Raw genomic sequence first — 22,643 nt, 5'->3', positions numbered from 1 at the left:
ATAAATAATTTAATCCTTAGGACGATTGATAGACAATTAGATGTAATCTTAGATGCATTTTTTTTATTAACAACAATATATATCTATCAATAGTGTGTGTAATATATATATATATATACTAATTATTTTGTGCATATATTATCTCTTTAAATCTACATATACAGATAGTGTGTGTATGTATGTATATATATATATATATATATATATATATATATATATATATTCTGATATTTAGAGATTATTTCCTTTTTCTATGTCTGTACCTACAGAGCCTTCCCCCCCAGGCCTTCGATCACCACCTAGTAGGGATATATATTCCTTCATCAGCACGGTGCATATTTGCATCCTCTGTAGAATCAGACTCCTGGTACTTTACTCCTAGAAGATTCTTCCTTTTCTGTCAGAAATCTATTTATTGTCTTATTCCCAGTCTCCTTTCCAATGTAAACCTGTCTGGCCTGACAGCAGAGGAGACATTATTATCTAGCAGGCGATGCCTCTGGTTTCCTATAGGCGCTTCTGCACGATGTGGATGGTCCAGGGCAGAGCTGGCTGGTGGTCGTAGGACCCCCTCCCCCCAGCTGGTGGTCGTAGGAAGCCCCCCTCCGGATTACATGATTCAGTAATCTGATAGCTATAAATTAATGCTGCATATTATAAAATCTGCTAAAATCTAGGGACCAATGTGTAATATTTAAAGGGACAGGCTCACAGTTTGGGAGGGTGGTGGGCCATATTGTCGTGCCCCCATAGGGTTGAGTGGTGCCCCAATGACCCTGCAGATCTAGAATTCACACGGATGGCAGTACCTACCTCTACCAGGGAGCATTGGGGGGATTTATTGGGGAAGTCGCTCATTGAGCCCACATTGTTTGGGGCTGTACCCGGCTCTGATTGGGGTCATTAACACCACACATCTGTGATTGCACTGAATGCTTTGGGACAATCCGAGGTGTCACTGCTGCCCGGTGTCCGCTGAGCACATTTTACCAATTGCTTTTAGAGGAGGAAGTTGGGCAGTGGGGGAGGGGAAGGGGCCATAATAAACGTCCTCTTGACACTTCCCTGATTAAAGAGCTGATTCAGCTTTTGTGTTTTCCTCTCTCCCCTGTGATTTCAGGATTTGTGTGCAGGCAGTGGTGCTGGGGGGCTCCCCGGGTGCTGCCCCTACAACCTGAGGACAGGATCAGACCCTGGTGGGCACCGACGTACGAAGAGCAGTTGTTAGGAAATAGGTGTCATAGGGGGAAATAAGTAGGACAGCGAATGAATGGCCGGAGGAATTCACTAATTCTCTGCTGATCAGATCCTGAGACATTCCTTCCAATGAGACAATACAGGCCATTTTCCTCACTAAATAGATTATAGATGATTACAATAGACACATAGAACGACTGATAGACTGATAAATATCACATAGATTGAAACAGAACAAAAGAGCAGAGACATCTGAAATAAATATATAATCAGATATTTAAAATAAACTGATTAAATATCACATGGACACAGATGGATAAATAGGTAAATCACATACTGGTATGAGAGGTATTTAAAATAAACTGATGTATATCTAAAGTCAGATGCATGGATATGAAAGGTATTGTAGGTATTGGCAGTGGATAGATGGCATGAAATAAGTAGATCGATAGAGCAAAGACGGATATCAGATAGTTAAAGTAAAAAATCAAGACAGGTTATCTATAGAACAATACATGGAAACACTCCTAATTATAGAAATAGGGATATGTATGTATGTATGTGTGTGTGTGTATATATATATATATATAATATATACACACACATACACAGCCATATGTACGTGTGTGTATGTATATATATATATATATATATATATATATATATATATATATATATATTATAATACATCTGTATTCATTTTTGGTAGTTGTGCTTATTTTTCGTGAGCAGGAATCCTACAGACACCCTCTAATAGTGTCACAATAAATGAGTAGAGATCCATCCATACTCAGATCTACAGATGTATATAGTGGGGGTACATGTGGCAAAATGTGATACATTATTTGTAGCATAATATTTTGATATATCAATCTGTGATGCGAAGCAGAATCAATCCTATTATCATCTTCTATTATTGGAGTCTGTCTATAGGTCTATCTATCTAAAATCATCTTATCTAAGGTTAGATAAGTGCCTATAAAGATAGAACAGATAGACATCCATCATTTGTAATAAAGGAATTCTGATGTCACAGGCATCGCAGATCCAGCATTATCTGATGAGTATTTATTTCTACATAGTCACTTAAATGGAACTTGTTTTTATTTTGGTAGGTCCTACCATTAAAACTGATAAAGAAACTTGTGTGAAATGATCATCAGTCTTTACTAAAAAATATTTATGGATAGATATACAAATAGATAATGAAAATATATGGAACATGCAGATAGATGGTATATAGATATTATATATACCGATACAGAGATCAATATTAGATAGATATGAAATAGATAACATAATAGATGACACATATAGATAGATAAATAGCTGCAGAGATCGATATCGGATAGATGCACAGAGATATGTGAAAGATATTCATAGACATAATTCCGCCAGGTAATGTAAGCCCTGTAGTCGGCTCATAGTGACCCCTCCTGGATTTAAGGAGACAGAGTGACCACACTACAAGTCTACCCCTCTATGGAGACAGACTGCAGATCTCCTGTTGTGCTTGTGATAAGGGGTTAAAGTGGAGAAGTGCCATTGTCTGTGCTTCAAGGAATCCCAATATTCCCGTACTCCACCCCCACTATAATACTCAACCCCTCTCCAGGGAGAAAACCTCAAATCCTGACAAAAAATCCCTAATACACTGATACTGTCAGGACTCTTACATGGTGCCCCCCGCCCAGTGCTTCCATGTAATGCCAAATCACACCCCAGACCTGGTGCAGGGCATCCCTAGGGTCTCTGTAAGTGGATGGAGGTCGGCCTATCAGGGTTCCGCTAACCAAGGAATACCCCAGGAGTGTGGGAGACCCCCAAATTGGCTAAATCACATCATTTAGCTTTGTGGTTTTAGAGGGTTAGTAGTGTGCAGGAGGCTAGTATGTCTGACCCTATACACACAGATAGATAGACAGACAGACAGACAGACAGATAGATAGATAGATAGATAGATAGATAAATATGGGATAGATAGATATGGAATAGATAGATAGATAAATATGAGATAAATAGATATTAGATAGATAGGAGATATACAGATAGATAGATATTAGATAGATAGGAAATACTGTATATAGATAGATGTCAGATAGATAGATAGATGTATAGATATTAGATAGATAGGATATATATATATAGATAGATATTAGATAGGAGATATATAGATAGATATAAGAGATAGATTTCAATGTAATAATAATCTTTATTTTATATAGCGCTAACATATTCCGCAGCGCTTTACAGTTTTGCACACATTATCATCACTGTCCCCGATGGGGCTCACAATCTAGAATCCCTATCAGTATGTCTTTGGAATGTGGGAGGAAACCGGAGTGCCCGGAGGAAACCCACGCAAACACGGAGAGAACATACAAACTCTTTGCAGATGTTGTCCTTGGTGGGATTAGAACCCAGGACCCTGGGTGCAAGGCTGCTGTGCTAATCACTGAGCCACCGTGCTGCCCTCAATGTACTCAAGAAATGTAACACTGAAAAGTGTATGCATATACTATCTATCAGTCTCTCTCTCTCTCTCCATACCTCTTTATATGATGTATTATCTTACCATTTTGCACACCATTCCTTCTCCTCCGTTGGACACTCAAGAGTTAGGCTACGTTCACATTAGCGTTGCGCCGCTGTTGCGTCGGCGACGCAGCGGCGACGCGCCCCTATGTTTAACATAGGGGACGCGTGCGTTTTTTGGGTGGCGTTTTTCGCCACGTGCGTCGTTTCCGACGCTAGCGTCGGACGCAAGAAAATGCAACAAGTTGCATTTTCTGTGCGTCCGATTTTCGTCAAAAACGACGCACGCGTCGCAAAACGTGCGCGTTTTTGCGTGCGTTTTAACATGCGTCGCGCGTTGCGTCGCCGATGCAGGGCGGCGCAACGCTAATGTGAACGTAGCCTTAAACAGATCCTGTCCACTTCTGTGTTCGCTGTCAGCTTTTTCCTAATCGCACTCTAACTAGAGTCATGTAACAGCCCACAACTATCCAGGTACACGCACCGTGTTTTTTTTCTTGTCCATTTATTTAAGGCATCAGTTACACATCGCATCCTAAAAACAACGTTTACATGTGGCCCCCAGAATGCTCCATCATAAAATAAACCGAGAAGATGAAATACAGATGTGGACGCTGCAGTGGTGGCATTATAGCAGGATGGAGAGATAACAGAGAGCATATGTAGTGTCACAGGTTCCTGCTATTTCATATCAATAGATCTTTGGGAAAGAAATAAACAGTACATGTACAGCACCATGGAATCAATGGTGCTCTAAAACCAAATAATAATAATAAAAATAGATCCAATAGTATATGGCAGTATAGATGGATAGATAGACATATGAGATGGCAGTATGGTGTCGATGCAATCTTGGGGGAATATTATATATACATACAGTATATGTGTGTGTGTATGTTTGTCAGTATCTATCTGTCTATCTTACATGCTAGCAGTGGACCATAGAATTGTGGCTATACTGGTGCATTAGCTACCTGTGACATTTTGCTTTTGAGGTTTGACACCCCTATCTGCAGGAAGTGTCTCCCTGGAAAGTGTTTATCATCTTTTAGCACAGAAGATTAAAGTCAGATTTATAAGAAAGCAGAATGAATTATTATTATTATTATTATTATTATAGGACCATTTATTCCATGGTGCTTTACATGTGAGGAGGGGTATACATAATAAAAACAAGAACAATAATCTTAATCAATCTTAAAAAATACAAGTCAGGACTGGTATAGGAGGATAGAGGACCCTGCCTATGAGGGCTCACAATCTACAAGGGATGGGTGAGGGTACAGTAAGGGGAGATTAAGACACCATTGTAATTGTAGCATTACTCTAGATTGATAGTTATGGGAAATATAGATAGATAGATATGGGATAGATAGATAGATAGATAGATAGATAGATAGATAGATATGGGATAGATTAATAGATAGATAGATAGATAGATAGATAGATAGATAGGTAAATAGATAGATAGATATGAGATAGATATTAGATAGATATGGGACAGATAGATAGGAAGATAGATAGATAGATAGATATGGGATAGATAGATAGATAGATAGATAGATAGATAGATAGATAGATATGGGATAGATAGATAGATAGATAGATAGATAGATAGATAGATATGGGATAGATAGATAGATAGATAGATAGATAGATAGATAGATAGATAGATATGGGACAGATAGATAGGTAAATAGATAGATAGGTAAATAGATAGATATTAGATAGATATGGGATAGATTAATAGATAGATAGCTATGAGATAGATAGATATGGGACAGATAGATAGATAGATATGAGACAGGTAGGTAGGTAGATAGATAATGTAATATGCTATCATGGCAGTATCCTGGCCACTTCAGGGTTCATCTAAGGGTGGGATGCCTCCAGATTGTGGGTGGGGGGCTGCCTGCTCGGCTGAAGAGAATAAATATTTACCCAAAGCTGCATTATCTGTTGTGTGAGTGGAAGGGAAGTCTCAGGCCTGTGGTGGATTCCTGGCCATTCTATACAGTGCAGTCAGCACAATGGACAGGATGCCAGGCTGATAGCCCTGTGTCCAGCCCCCCAGAGAAGTGCACTGTCAGGAAGCAGCTTGGACTCAGGGCCACAATGGCTTGGAAGGGAGGTTCCCTCATGTAGTATGGAAAATATGATATAGGTCATTACTGATGCACAAACAGGCGGATGTTTTTTTGCAGCAGAAATCCCCAAACTCTCATTCATCCTTCTCAAGGGTAAATAGTTAACAAAGGAGCCATTGACGCATGGGGTTAAAGGATGTTTCTTCCAGCAGGACCATGGACGTGGTACCCTTCAGTCAGTTCTGGAGCAGCTGGGTCCCAGGAGACTGTCATAGTGTTGGGTGTAATTATTGCTGTATGTTCACACAACACATTGCTCTAATACACCTCCTTCTTGAAGGGTTAATATGGTAGTGCCCCACAAGGCTGGGCTGCTCTTCCATGCATGCTGAAATGAGAGAGGAATTATGTTTTATTGAATAGTCCATCTAATATCTATATAATCTATACCATATATTTATCATAATCTCTCATTATCTGTATATCTATTACAAATATTACTACTTACATCCAACCCTTACACGTATATATGGATGTAGAGGCCTAAGCTTACATTTACTCTCTCTCTTCCCATGAGGAATGCACTTGGGCAGCAAGATCTGCTGCTGGCAGCTCCCTCTGCAATTGTCGATCAATGGGGTCCCAGATGTCCTTGGTGGGAGTCGAGTCCAGGGGCGTTACAGGCCATGGTAGCACATTTAGGCCACACCAGCTGCTCACAATGCCATCAGCAACATGTAATACAACTCCTGAGATATTTTGGAGAAATGTCAGTACCATGGGTTCTAAGATGGATCCATTCTGAAACTGACCTTGGATGTCACATGCCAAGCCAAAGGCATCACACAGTGTCTGCACAAATCACAGAATGCATTTGCATGATATTGGGCTAGGAGCCAGAAGCCCAGCTGCAGGTGCTCCATTGACCTCATGCCACCAGTCTCAAAGGTTATCATGGTGTGTAGAGCAAGAAGCAGGCTCTACAGTGATGAGTCCTCATTTTGTCTTGGATCCATTGATAGCCAGATATTGGTCTGGAGACTACCTGGGCCATACCATGACGAGGTTTTAATGAGGAAACATCATACCAGTCCTACTCCCAGCAGGATAATGGTGTGGGATGGCATTATGTACACTAGCCGGACCCCTCTAGTCTTCATTTCAGGTCCACTAACAGGAAGGCGTTACATATTGATTTGGCCATGGACCATGTTTCTCCAACAAAACAATGCCAGGACATGTGTTGCTTGTACTACTGTGTGCAGCCTGCATGGCCTAAACCTGCAGTCATGGTCTGAAGCATCGACTTGTCTCCCATTAAGCACATCTGTAACGTCACCTGTTGGTCATGGCAAAACAGCTGCCAGCAGCGGATCTTGATGGTTTGTCCAAGTGCATTTAGTGCTGCAGAACATTCCTCAATGACCATTAATAACCTCATTGTTAGCAGGCTGTAGGTGTCGGGGTTTATACACATCTAGAAGTTTTGAAAAATTGTGTCCATCTTTTCATCATCTGTATATCTAGCTGTACATGTCTATCCCTCCTGTGATTTCCAGAATTCCATGACTTTTCCTTCCTAGTTGTGCAGTTTCTATATTGAAGAATGTAGTCATATACATCCATTTTTCGCTCTGTGTGCATTGAGTCCCCTACTCCCCCCTGACTACACAGAACATGCAGGCAGGGGATTATGTTCTTCTCTTTAATAATCCCCAACTTTACCAAAGTTGTTCAACTGCAACTGCCTTGGCCTTAATTCTCATAAATGTCAGCGGTATTTGCAGATAAATCACATTAACCCGTTGAGAAGAAGATGGACTCTGAGATTTACGACGTTTAGTTAAAACACTACAGAATAAAAATCGAGTCCAAGTGGAGCTGTCAATACCTCCAGAGCGGCACTCCTTCTCCGCCCGGGCACGCTGCAGCAAGGAGGGGAGTCAGGAGAGCAGAAGGAGACCACACTGCACACTGTGGGGGCCATGATTATAGACACCTTACCCAGGGTGACATTTGCCTCAATATGGAATTATGCAGTGAGTAGGGGGTTTAAATATTTGTTTTTTTATCTACTTTGTACTTTAGAATGTTTATTTCTTACTTTTCCATGATGTATGATCCTCAGACTTTTTATTTTTTTTTTTTATTTTTATAGCCTTGTCATATTACATGTACATGTAGGATGAATGAGTAGATTGTAATTATATAAATATAAACATTAGGTCATTTTAAAAGCAGCATTGCTAAATATTAAGAAGCTGGTGTAGATTAGATATACAATAAAAATAGGTATTACAGTTAAATAATACAATAAAATTAAATATAAAAGCAATAAAAAAAAACTAAAAATAAACAAATACAAATTGCTATACTTAAAAGGGAAAGGGACAAAGGTTCTCAATACACATTGGAAGCTCCACAAACTATATATATATATATATATATATATATATATATATATATATATATATATATATATATATATATATATATATATAGTAATGATATGACTGGCCCCATTTTTTGAAGACCCTCCCTCTAATATCACATTGGGCCTGTTTTTACCTTCAGAACTACAGTCATAATAGTAATAATACTACTAATAATAATTTTATTTCTGTAGCACCAACATATTCCATAGCACTTTACAATTCAGTAAGTTTGTCATGGCTCAGCTAGTTACCTGTGGCCCCCTAGGTGTTGTGAAGCTACAACCACGAACATACCCTGAAAACAGCACAGCCTGTGGCTATCAGGGAATGCTGGGAGTTGTAGTTTCACAACAGCGGGAATGGTGTTGAAATCATCCTCTTATTGGCCCATGTGGGCAGGATAGTAGGATGAAGGTAAAGAATTGCTCTCAGTGGCTTCATCTTCCTTGCCCCAAAGATGCTTTATAGGGGGGATGTCAAACTCAAATACACAGAGGGCCAAGATTAAAAACTTGGACAAAGTCAGGGGCCAACCTTGATATTTAGAAAAAAAAGGTCTACAATTATATTCCTGTTAAATTCGACTGCAGTTTTGTTGATACCTGTTCATCAAACTTATTCATCACATCCTCCTCTGACCCAGTTTGTAGATGAGGTGTCTGGGTTGATCCATGAAGAACTTGCTCACTTGTCTAAGGCTATGTGCACACTTTGCAGATTCCACTGCGGATTTTTCCGCAGCGGAATTGCAAAATCCGCAGTGAAAACCCATCGCGGTTTTTACTGCGGATTTATCGCGGTTTTTACTGCGTTTTCTTCTGCGGATTTTCAACTGCAGTTTTCTATTGGAGCAGCTGAAAATCCGCAGAAAAGAAGTGACATGCTGCGGAATGTAATCCGCAGCATTTCCGCGCGGATTTTTCTTCAGCATGTGCACAGCGTTTTTTGTTTCCCATAGGTTTACATTGAAATGTAAACTCATGGGAAACTGCTGCGGATCCGCAGCGGTCAAATCCGCTGCGGATCCTCAGCAAAATCCGCAAAGTGTGAATATAGCCTAATTTTCATGCAGGAAGCTTCCAGTTGCGGAGGGCAAGTGTCTATAATAAAGTGGCCATATTATTGGCACCCCTGAATATGAAGGGGGCCACGTAAAACATCTCCTGAAATAAAGTGTTCATAAAACTGCTTGGATTGAGACTATATGATGTATATTTAATGCAAAAAAAAATGCAAGTGACAATTAATGGCACACAATGTGGAGTTTGAAACAAAGGACTAAATCACCTAGCCCATGATTAAACTAGAAATTAAGACTGACCTGTCCCCACTTTATCAGCACTCACATCATTTTAATAAGCCTATAAATGGTGGCTCCTATACTTTTATTCCCAGTTTCTTATTGGCAATGGCAAAGACATGAGAGCTAAGCAGATGAGAAATGCTGTTATATCACCTAGCACAAGCAGTCTAATGAATATAAGGCAACCTCCAAAGACTCAACAGTTCAAAATGTTGTCAATAAGTTTGCTAATAATGGAACAGTCTAGAACCTTCCATCATGTGGTGGTAAGAGAAAACGTAATGGAAGAACCATATGAAGGTGGTCAAAATTTATATATATATATATATATATATATATATATATATATATATATATATATATATATATATATATATATATATATATATATATATATATATCATATATATCATATATGTGGCAGTACCATGTAAAACAAATCCAAAGAACTTCAGGCTAAGCTGTAGACATTTGGAATAAGTTTCAACAAGTGCCATATTATGCACAAGGGGGCAAAATAAGGCTTTATGAGCGATGGCCAAAGAGGACACTGCTGCTTAAATGGTATAAAAAAAGGGAATAAACTTTGCCAAAAATTACATAGACAGACCACAATGCTGGGAAAATGTTCTATGGACAGATTAACCCAAACTAGAGCTCAACCAGAGTTATGTTTATAGGTAATTAAATGAATGAATGGTAATTAAATTAAATGAAGCCCATCAAGAAAAGTTTACCTACATGGAAAAATGACGGAGGACCCATAATGTTGGGGGGTCTGCATTACTGCTCTTGGGACCAGAGACCTTAAAATGTTAGAGGTGAAATAAAAATCAGAAAATTATCAAAGCATCAAATTGCAAAATGCGCTCCCAAGTATTAATTAATAAATCAACCACGAGAGATGTTTTATAGTAGAAAAAAAAAGTACAAACTGGGAGGAAATAGAAAAAAAAGGACTCATTCTCCACTGGTCAGTAATCAGTCCTGATCTTATTTCTGATGGCATTTTATAATAAAATCAAGGCTGAGAATATTGCTGGCCACGATGTGTAGAAAGCACAGGGAACACCCCACATCCAGTTGTGTCATGGTGGGCTCCAATTACTGCAAGTCTTTTTATACAAACACAATGGACTTTTGGGGGCCCCTAGGATTATGATTTATGCCTATATCTTCTGGTTGTATGCAGCCCCCATGTTTATTTATTCCAGTGCTACATTGTATCAGGACTTGTCTATTGCAGCTACATTCCCATGGCCACTTTCTAGCCCTTTGTTCCCAGATATCATCCGAGCAGCAGAAATGTAAGTTTCCCCCCTCCCCATCGAGGCTACACAAGAAAATAACGCAAAGGGGTTTTGTGTTTGTTTTTAATATCCTTTATTGAAGTGACACAAATGTATCTGTATATTTTCACTTATTACATCATTACAAAAGTCATCATTTCTTCACACAGTTTACAAGGCTTGTATACAGCCCCCCTCCTCCGCCTCCCTCTCCATGGCAAGGTTAACCCCTTGTGCTCTCCTCTAGTCACCCCACAAGCTGCACACAATGTAGCACTAGCCATAGAAGATTTCACATTGCACCCAGCACCTCTCCAGCCCCTTGTTATTACTATGCAGCTATAGGGAAAGTAATTAAGCACTCAGCCCCCCCCCCTAATATCTACCTCCAGTAGCCCCCCACTCCCTCACCCCATACCTGAGTCCTGAATGATCCTCTAGGTCTCTTCTCTGGGAGCAGGAGAGGGACAAGCATCCATGGTCCTTGCTTTGGCTTCTGTATGTGCCATAGTAGTCCAGTGCACACTTAATGTGAGGAAGGGGGTGCACCCCTCCCCCATTCTACACCCTTCATTGTACAATGCTCTCCCCATGCTTTCTATGCAGAAGAGAAGCACACAAACCCCCCTGTGCTGCCCTGCATTATTTTTAGTCTTCTCTAATAGTAAATGCATCGTTTCCCTTTGAAGCCCTCACACTTTGCTCTCTTCTTGGCTCTGGGGCCATGGGGGTCTGCCTATGGAGAGGCGCCTTGAAACCGGCTCCAGCTTATCTCCTTTCATCGAACTGCTGGGGGAGTCTGGAAACTGCCAGGCCCAGTAATTGCTTTTTTCAGGCAGCCCAGTGCGGACTGGCCAGCAGCCAATCAGCGCCTTGTTTACAATCGGTGATTGACAGCTGGCTGGCACCGGGCCAACCAATCATAGACGTCTGGAAGGGGCGGGGGGAAGGGGGCTGGATAAAAGAAGAAAAAAAAAGGGGGAGGAAATGCAGACTGGGCATTAACTCTTCATCTACCGGAAACTTTTCTTTTCTCTAGGAATTCACCCTGAAAATGTGTTGGTTTTTTTTTTTGCTATCAAGAAGAGATAATTTTCTATAAAGACATTTAAAATATTTTTTTTCCAGTATCTGTCAAACTATAATTCTCAGTATGTCCACACACAAAAAAAAAATGATTCTTCACATGTGTGGAACTACAAATTCCAGCAATTGATGACTGGCAGTCTTGAAGATGTAGTTCCACCAACCACTTTGCTTGTGCTCGAATGAAGATCTACTGCTCCTTCCCCACTGAAAGGCCCCTAATAACTGTGATGATGGGTTAGACATTTCCATGCCTTCTTGAGACCCCCAGATTGTAGAGGGGTCCCCCAGTTTGTTAAAAGCCCATCAGAGTGTAGAGAGGCCCACCAGAGTGTAAAGGGCCCCTCAGAGTGTAGAGGGCTCACCAGAGTGTACAGGGGTCCACAGCTTGTAGAGGGTCCCCCAGCTTGTAGAGCCCCCCAGCTTGTAGAGGGCCCCCCAGAGTGTAGAGAGCCCCCAGCTTTGCCTCTTGCAGGGACATAATTGAATAGTGCAGCCATCCCCTCCTGCCTGGGAATCCCCAGGGTCTATAATCTGCAGCTCTGATTCCCTAATCCACACTGACATGTATCAATAAACACCTCAGTCTGTCACTGGAGAAGGGTAACAAAATCCTAATAATTCCCCCTCCCCCTGCTAATAATCCCAAAGCCTAATAGCCCTGAACCTACCCACCGACAGATATATGACCCTTTATAATTGCAGAAGGACTACTAGTCCCAGCAGATCCTTAATGCCGGAGCATCTTGCATTATTCCTAAAACCAATTGTCCCTCAGTTGTTCCCCAGAAAAGCCCTGCAATTTGTAGTTTCACATCTCCTGAGAGTTGTAGTTCTTTTACATGTCCCCCTTCCACTGGCCACCTAGGGGTTAACTCCCATTTACACTGACAGTTCATCCTGGTTGTTGTAGTTCACTTAAATCGAGGTTCCAGAATGACTGCCATCCAGTCGTAGTCATCTCCCCCTCCCACTGCTGGGAGTTGTAGTACTAGTCCCACTCCCTGCCTGCTGGGAGTTTTAGTACTAGTCCCACTCCCTGCCCGCTGGGAGTTTTAGTACTAGTCCCACTCCCTGCCTGCTGGGAGTTGTAGTACTAGTCCCACTCCCTGCCTGCTGGGAGTTGCAGTGCTGCCGCTCTCCGGGTAGATCCCATTCCTCGCTGACCCTCCTGGTAGCTGGATTTCCTCCGCTGCCCCCGGTCTCCTGGGACTTGTGATCCCACATCCCTCCTGCCATTCTTAACCCATTCATTATCGCGGCGGGCGATCCTACATGTCACCCATTTGACCTCGCTCCATCACACCCCCGGTTGCTGACCCCTCTGGTCTCCCAGCTCAGGGTGATGTGCGGTGGGTTAACCCTCCAACGCCCGCCAGTGAGCCCTGGCTCCTGTTGAGTGACACTCATCCATTTGAGTAGCACTTATTAAAGTTTCCTGCTCGTTTGATCCTCACCCCCACATAACCCCTTCCCCTGACCCTTTCCCCTCTGCTCCCCTCCCCCCATCATTTGCACACTCCCCCATGCTTGAATTAGGCGCCTTTGTGCTACAAGCCAGACCTGCCCCCTCCAGTCCCATGATTGGCAGATCAGACCCCCCCTTTTTTTTCCACCTTTGATTGGCAGCTCCCTCCCCAAGTATTTGATTGGCAGCTCCTATTCCCTGCATTATCCAATAGCGCCGCCTGTTTACGCCAGGAGAACTGCACGAGTTCCTTCTCCATCGGCCAATGAGATTGGCAGCAGCTCATTAGTATGCGGAGAGGGGGGCTGCTTCACAGAGGGGAGGGGGCGCTGCAGAGAGGCTCAGGCCGGAAGCACCCGGTCCAGTCACTGCATGCAGAACCCGGGGAGAGCACTGCGCCCACTGCACTCACAGTAAGTACTCACAGTAAGTACCATCGCTGCAACCGCCCGACCACCGGCACCGGCGCACTCTCCTCATACAACCTCCATGGTCCAAAATAATAAAAAAATACATATTTATTATCCCTCTAAAAAAATCAGATCGGATCCGAAAAACGAATATTATTCCACGAGCCACAGATGACAGCGATCGCATCGCACCCCAGGACAAGACTCGTAAAAATATCCGAACAGAAAAATAATATTTTAGAGCCACCATGACTGTGAAAATATTCCTGATCGATCCAAATCTGCCATAAATTCCCCGCGATTTTACTATCGGAACGTCTAGATTTCGACAGGTAAAAAAGATTTCCTATTAAAAAAAAAAAGTAACAAAAACAGACATACAAAAAAAAAAAACCTAAATAATAATTTAAATAAAATATAAATAAATAAATGCCAAAACATCTGTAAAATAAAATAAAAACTCCTTCCATACCTCAATAAGAAATAATTTCCTGTTTAGAAAAAAAAAATCAAAACCTATATAAAATAAAATAAAAAAACTCCAACCATTCCTCCAGAGATTGCCATCGATAAGAAATAATTTCCTATTTAGTCACATTTAAAAAAAAAAAATACAATACAAAAGCCTAAAAATGTACATGAATGTTGTACCGATCACGGATTATCTTATGATCTAAATTGGAATCGATCATATTGCACAAGGCCTCGTTATATATTCCATCATAACCTAATAAAAAGGTCATAAACGCCTTTGGATCGCATTGGGAAGGATTCTCGTACAGAATAAAAAAATAAACATCGTTTTTTTCATATGTGCCTAGAATGACGCAAAGTGGTTCTGTAAAGAATAGCAAGGGTTAACGGAGCGCAGCTTGGGCCAAATATTGAGTGCTGACGCTAAAATCCATCCGTTTCTGGCCTTTATATACTGGATCCCCCCATAGGTGACCGTCTTCAGGCCCCCCCGTCCGCGGAGCGTTGTTGTTTTTTTTGTTTATAATTCCAACGTTCCATTTTCGAACGTTGACGGTTTTTTTCCCTTTCCTAATCATTAACCCGTTGTTTACCTAGTTTCTTTATTTTTTTTTTTATCCTTAATCAGTTGGATATAGTCTTTTTCGTGACTCTTTTTTTTGTTTGTTTTAAATCCCTGTTTCCATTCTGTGTGTCCCTGAGAATAAACAGAGCTAGATATATGGCACCGCCACAATAGCACTAGGGTAAAGGCAGGATGGGGGCGTGTTAATTTTTCCCCAATATATACATATATATATATTTTATACTAAGTATTTCTCTACCGAAACGAACCCTATTCATTCTGCCTTTTTTTTTAAATAATTTAATCTGTAGTAGTTTAGGTTTAGATTAATTTAAATAGGGTTCTGCCTCCCTCCCCTTCACAAAGGTAACTACTCTCTCCCACCCTTCCCCAATTGTTTAAATCTCCTGGTGCAATTCCTATACTTAACTTCTACAATGCAAAAACAAATTAACCCCCAAAATATAAAGCAACCCATAGTGGTGTTTTATTGTTATACTCTTTATGTATAGTCTTGCTTTAAGATTCTTCTTTGTTAATTTGGGTTCTAATATAAGAATAATACATAATTCTACCTTTTTGGCACAAGGATTGCTTTCGATAATGGATACTGTTGTGTTCTGATGCTTTCACCCATGGACTCGGGGTGCTAGGAATATTTTTGAGGACTGGTTTTTGTTTTTTTTTTGTTTGTTTTTAGTCTCCTGCCGACGGACTCCTCACAAAGGATGGATTCGGAGGGATCAATGATGTGTTATTGATCAAGTCCTGCAAGGGAAAGGAGAGATCTTTGGGGTCAAGGGTTTGGAATTCTGCAAGAACCCTGGATTTTTGGATTTTCTTCAGGATACAGCTTCTGGTCCACCCATGTCATTTTCCTATTCGGCAGTGGACGGCTGCAGTGTCTCAATCTACTCTGGCCTGAAGGAAAAACCTCCATTTGGATCTTTTACACTACACAGAAATTCATCTTTAATTTCTTTAATTTTTTTATTTTTTCTACCCAAAAAACATTCATGTTTGATATTATTTGCCCATCTGCTCTTGGACTAAAATAAAATCCATAGGCACCAATGTTACATGGGACTAGTTTCTTCATCAGTCAAGAATTAATCTGCAAATGAAGGGAACCTGGCACCATCTCAATCCACGTCTGAAAGCAAGCAGGAATGGCTACTCTTTGGTGTCACTGCAAATTTAGGTACTCTCTGCAGATCTAACCTATATGTATGAGTATCTATCTATCTATCTATCTATCTATCTATCTATCTATCTATCTATCTATCTATCTATCTATCTATCCCATATCTATCTATCTATCTATCTATCTATCTATCTATCTATCTATCTATCTATCTATCCCATATCTATCTATCTATCTATCTATCTATCTATCTATCTATCTATCTATCTATCTATCTATCTATCTATCTATCCCATATCTATCTATCTATCCCATATCTATCTATCTATCTATCTATCTATCTATCTATCTATCTATCTATCTATCTATCCCATATCTATCTATCTGTCTATCTATCTATCCCATATCTATCTATCTATCTATCTATCTATCTATCTATCTATCTATCTATCTATCTATCTATCTATCTATCTATCCTGAATTACAATCATTTCCTATATCTTTATATTGCTCATCCACTATTGTATAGTACTTCATATTATTGTATTACCCCCTTTATACTGTCTTTAGCAGACAGATTTTGCTTTTTTTTGCTTTTTTTTCTTTCCTGGAAGCGGTTGACTGCTGGGAGAGCCCCAGCCATGATATGCTTGCAAGGAAGGGGGTGGGGGTTGGGGGGGAGCTGATCTTTCAATACTCAGTAATTGCAAAGCAGGGGATTTTAAGGAAAACAGCAAGAACACAATAGATTAAGATTTCAGGCCAAGGAGGGGTGGAGGAAAATCCTTTTGTAAAACAAAAGGGTGAAACTATTTTCTTTGTTTTTTTTTTTTTCTTCTTTGTGTGTTTTTTTTTTTTAATCCAAGTTGTACTTAAGACAATATTTATGTGGATAGTGATTGGTTTGGTATGTATAGTAGGATAGTGCGACTTATCATGTTTTTAAGTATATGGATATTTAGAATTCTTTATGTACTCTATGTACATACAATAGGGTGTGGCTTTTATATTGTGATGTCTGTAGCTTTTTAGGATGTATGAACTGTATGGTGAAGTGAGTGTATGTGTGTGTATTTATATAGAACAGTGTGGGGGGCATTATTCTTTGTGTAATGTCAGTGTGTATATACAAGAAAGAAATATGTGTGTATATATAGTTTGATACTGTTTGGGTATTGCATGTAAAGAATATTGTGTGTATTTCTGTATAACATAATATTTGTATTCCATAGTATCTAGCTTTTATAATCTGATGACTCCGATGTATGTTATAGTACATGGGTGTCGTATAGCAATGCATGTTATATAGTATGTGTTCATATATTCAATATACATACTAATGTGGGGTGCAGTAATGTATGCTTATTATTGTGCGTGTGTGTGTGTGTATATATATATATATATATATATACTGTATATATATTCATGCTTCCTCATTTATAATAATGAATACATTGTCACACTGTCCAACGATATACATATCGCTCCATAGTACAGATACTTTTAAATATCTGTATTTGTGTAGACATAGGTATGCTGTGTGTTCAATATATACATGTTTGTATATGATGTCCCTGTATGTATGTATGTGTGTGTATATGTATATATATGTGTGTGTATATATATATATATATATATATATATATATATATATATATATATATATATATATAATTATTTATTACATGTAATAAAGTATAGTGTAGGTGTCTACCATGATATGCAATGCAAACATGCAGTGTTTGATCATTACTTTATGATTCTGAATTGTGTATATTTAGTATGTCCTACATCTGTATGTATCATTGTGTGTTATATTAGGAAGTGTGTGATCTAGTCTGCACATTATACGTGTCTTATATATATATATGGTTTTAGGTGATCAGTTATATTATGATATCTGAATGTGTTTATATCCTATAATAAATGCCCTATGAGAGAAACATATATACATAATGACATTTTCATGGGTGTGTATTGTACTACACTCATGCTCTAATAAATACACAATTTAATACATACACATTATAATACAAAACCCACACTACTATTATGGTACAAACCTATGGATATCCTAATATAATAACCACACACACATACATTATAATATGACCTCACACTCTGTATACACCTAAACTACACATCCAAATGATAATCCATTGCACTGTATCTCCATATAATGGTGCAAGCACCATGTAATAATCTCTGCACTATAATAATAGAACATCATCACTCCACAGTGCTCCTTTATTCCTAGCGCAGCCTGCGCCTGTCTAGGTATCTTCACACAGCATCTATGTGTTATTTTGCATTGACAATCCTGGTCTATGGGAGACATACTCTCTTTATTTCCACTGTGCACTATTAAATATTAATACAATGCAGTTTGAGGATCCTACAGAGATTACATTCTCACTGACAGGGAAGTGTCACTTTAGATCAACTTGCACAATTACAAAGCCACCCTCCCCCCCCCCCCCCCCCCATCCTTTCCTTCTTTTTTTTTGCCCTTGATCTAGGTGGACCCTGTGATCTAGCAGGTAATAATCAGTATTATTAATGTAACTCACAGACCAAGCCATAATACCTCTTGGGTTTCTATAGGAAGGTGTGGACTGAGTGCTGTCCTCAGATATATATTTTTTTCTTTCCTGCTAGTGCCAGGTCTCTCTAGAGCTGGTGTGCTGGACCTATGTGTCTTTTTTGATGACTTCTTCTATACTATGCTCTGATGTCTTCTGGTCCCTGTGCTGATAACAATGAATAATTACTGTACAACTCCTGTCATTGCATGGTCTTCTATTGTCTGGTAGTCTCGTACCCTGCTCACCTCCTGATATGTGTGTACAGTCAGCCTGCTGTAAATATATACAATATCCTATATTTATAGAATATAAAAAAAAAAAAGTCAGGCAAGCCAAATCTGGTCAATCTATTTATTCACTGCCATCACTACTGCACTGATTCCCCATCCAGCTGTGAATAAAGCTTTGTCTTAGCTGATTCCATTAATCCACAGCCTTGTTTTATCCCCTAGATCTGAAAAGTAAGGGGGTAAAAATGGCTTTCATTGATATGAAGGGACTGCACTGCCAGGGTATGGTTACCATATCAATATATGCATTTTTCCCCATAGATATGATTGTTATTAATTGACAGCAGCTCTAGCATAAGTAGGGTTAATAAGAAGCGGTCATTTTTGCGAGGCGCTAGCTTTAGATGGTCAGTTAATTTTTTTGATCATTGGTTTGCACATGGTAGGAAGTGTGTGTGTGTGTGTATATATATATATATATATATATATATATATATATATATATATATATATATATATATATATATATATATATATATATATATATATATATATTAAATAATATATTTTATATACATATAAATAGATACACACAAAATCTGTTAATGAGTTTATATATACATATATACACTGTATATATATATATGTGTGTGTGTATATATATATATATATATATATATATATTAGAATAATTGCCACCCTATTCTCATATTTTAATGTACATTTAACACTACAGTAAATGTCTGAAAATAAAGGTATAATAGTGAATATATATATAATATGTGTATATATGTATATGTATATATATATATATATATATATTTGTAAATATAACTCATAAAAAATTATCAAAGTGATAAAACACAAATATTTTAGGAAAAAATTGGGAAAATATGTATTGAGAGGATTGAAAATTCCTTTTTAATCAGTCCTCGAAAATAACAAAAAAGAATCCTGAATCTTATTTTTCAAATGTTCCAGTATAATGTTTGATTATGATCCAATTTGTAAAACAAATGTATTTTTTTTTTTGTTTGCTTTTATGTTATTATATTTATTGGTTGCTTGTATATTTGTGTTTTCTCATTATAAATACAAAGGTCATCCTCTCTTACGTATCCAGGGTATATTTTCCCATTGCTCTCGCAATGATGTAAGTGGTAAGATTATAAAAATGAGTATTGGAAACAGCTGGATCTGTCCCAGAAGTGCATTTTGGAGCAGTCCCACAGTCAGGCAGGCTGGATGGAAGGAGAGGTGCAGGACTGGGTTATGGAGGCAGCCTGCTGAAATATTGCATAGAAACAGGGCAGTAATTGTTCTGTATCCCCTGACAAGTGGGCACTAATGGCCAAATGGCACATAAATAAGAAGTGAGCTTGGAGACAGGACAACACCATGTAATGTATACAATATTTTCCGTTCACTCATCAGTTTTGTATTATTTGAGCACTTGGTTTGGGCTGTCATTGTGTCCATGTTCACTGTTGTCCCGGTGTCATCTTGTAAGGATGTGAGATTAGTGATTTAACATGGGGATGGAATGTGATTATATATGTGTCATGTTTATAGGTATTCTCTTTTTTTTTTTCTTCTTATGCCTGTGTAATGTTTATTACATCTCTTTAGACTGCATGTTTATTTTAATAGCTACAAATATTTAAATTTTGTTTAAAATATTTAACGTTGGGACATTTTTTTTTTAACATATTTTTAAAAATATTTTTTAGTACTTAAGGCCTGTGTTTGTTTTTTTGTTTCTTTTAATACGAAATATTCTATGACTGAATTTTTAGATTTTTTTATTTTTTTTATTTTTATTTTTTTATGAACATGTTATAGTTTATGCAGTAATATAGAAAAGCACTTTTGGTTTTAGATTCGGGCTCAATTAACCCATTACCTGCCAAATTAAATTTTTTTACAAGTACGGATTTTTCAGAAAAAGGGCGTCCCAGTATTCGTTTAAAAACGACGGTGACATGATTTCCTATTCTGAAAACATTCATTTTACAAACACGACGCAAAAAAATTGGACGTAATTACAAAAATTATAAAATCTTAGTTGCTAGAAGCTAAAGATTACGCGTCCCAAAAAAAAAAAGGACATTGGTAGATAATAGGTTAAAAGAATTCACTATCCCCAAATCAACATACATCTTGATATATATGATACTGGTGGAGTGTTCCTTTTTTTTTTTTTTTAAATTGCAGATATATTGAATTTTGGTAGATGCTAAAATAATTAAATTTATTTATTTATTTTTAATGAATATTAGATTTACTGCATCCATGCTGGTCTTCCTAACCGTGCTGGCCTCGTGGGATGCATTCATCCATTATGATCAATGAAGAACACTACAGGTCCTATGAGCCCTGTCTATGTGGGCGGTGATGTGGCTACGGCTTCCATTGTTTAGCTGTATATAAAGCTTGGCTATAGGAATCTAGTAGGACCTTTTTTTTATTATTATTTTTTTTTTCCAATGAGTGATAACTTTGGTTTGAAAACCATTGATCGCCAATCTGATTGGCCAATATGTGCTTTTTTATTGCTCCAATTTGACCAACAAGTTGATAAGAGATTGCTTTCAATGGCCTACATGTGGTGGATCCTGATACAATTTAATACATTTTGGCTATGATGATGAATTGACCATTATGTGGCGCTATTCAATGACATTGTGTTCCGAAAAATGTCATTTTTTTACTCATTGGTTACTGATAAAATTGTTAATTTCTAGTTTCCTAAATATATTATTTTTTCCTGATACTAATCAAAGTCAGATCAGTCTACATTAACCCCTTAGTGACCGAGCCAAATTTTTGAAATCTGACCAGTGTCACTTTATGTGGTAATAACTCTGCAACGCTTCAACAAATCCCAGTGATTTTGAGATTGTATTTCGTGACACATTATACTTTATGATAATGGTAAATTTAGTTCAACATTTTTTGTGTTTATTTATAAAAAATATTAAAAATTTGAGAAAAATGTTACAAAATTAGCAATTTTCTAAATTTGAATGATTATCCCTTTAATCCAGATAGTCATACAACAGCAAACCATTAATAAATAACATTTCCCACATGTCTGCTTTACATCAGCACCATTTGTAAAATGTTATTTTATTTTGTTAGCATTTTAGGAGGTTTAAAAATGTAGCAGCAATTTTTCATTTTTTCAAAGAAATTTACCACATTTATTTTTTTAGGGACTTATCCATGTTTGAAGTGACTTTAGGGGTCCCATATATTGGGAAACCCCCAAACGTGATACCATTTTAGAAACAGCACCCCTAAACATATTGAAAACTGCTGTCAGGTAGTTTATTAACCCTTCAGGTGCTTTACAGGAATTAATGCAAAGTGGTATGACAGAAATGAAAATGTGTATTTTTACCACCTAAATGTTGCTAACTTCTAAACAGATTACTATAGCCGTCAGACTCTAAGGCCACTATTTGGCCATGAATTGCCATGGCAAACATCAGGACAACAAAATCATGATCTGAGAGCACCAATTGTGACAACGAAGAAGCCCCCACACTCTGTTAACCATTTATAATGATGTAGTCACTATTGACAGCAGCATCTAAGGGGTTAAACAGATTTAGAAGGTGCAAATACTGATCGTGGCTGATACAGCAAGTTGTCAGCTATAGTGTACAACCAACAGATGCTGGATTGTCATCTGTATGGGGATACTATTCTCTTATATCTCAGGTCAGTTAAAAGACGTATTGGCGGTCATTAAGGGGTTAAAGGGGGTTATCAACTCTTGGAGGCTCTTTTTTATAAATGGATTCCCCTATTTGTATTCTCTAGTTGTCCC

The 22,643-nt window shown here is 38.4% G+C and overlaps 1 protein-coding gene and 1 long non-coding RNA gene across 7 annotated transcripts in view; one reads left to right on the top strand and one right to left on the bottom strand.

Moving 5' to 3' along the window:
* BAHCC1 (BAH domain and coiled-coil containing 1) overlaps positions 1-22,643 on the top strand; it is a 131,357-nt gene that overhangs the window by 6,865 nt on the left and 101,849 nt on the right. For 4 of the 5 annotated variants that reach the window (XM_069750759.1, XM_069750762.1, XM_069750760.1 and 1 more), the window contains exons 1-2: positions 13,764-13,813; positions 15,550-16,050. The exons of the other annotated variant lie outside the window; for it this stretch is intronic. The gene's annotated coding sequence lies outside the window, so the exon portion shown is untranslated. Of the gene's footprint in view, positions 1-13,763; positions 13,814-15,549; positions 16,051-22,643 lie in introns of those variants that run through there. 5 annotated transcript variants of the gene reach the window in all.
* Positions 5,120-11,594, bottom strand: LOC138664242 (uncharacterized). Of its 2 annotated transcripts, XR_011318309.1 has the most exons (3): positions 11,265-11,547; positions 10,299-10,363; positions 5,120-6,207 (listed from the first exon to the last, which is right to left on the bottom strand). It is a non-coding gene; the product is annotated as an uncharacterized lncRNA (long non-coding RNA). The 2 variants fall into 2 exon arrangements; XR_011318310.1 differs by lacking the exon at positions 10,299-10,363 and having other exon boundaries at positions 11,265-11,594.

Source organism: Ranitomeya imitator, chromosome 2, assembly GCF_032444005.1.
Source record: "Ranitomeya imitator isolate aRanImi1 chromosome 2, aRanImi1.pri, whole genome shotgun sequence".
In the NCBI taxonomy this organism is placed as follows: domain Eukaryota; kingdom Metazoa; phylum Chordata; class Amphibia; order Anura; family Dendrobatidae; genus Ranitomeya; species Ranitomeya imitator.
This window is presented reverse-complemented; position numbering and strand designations above follow the sequence as displayed.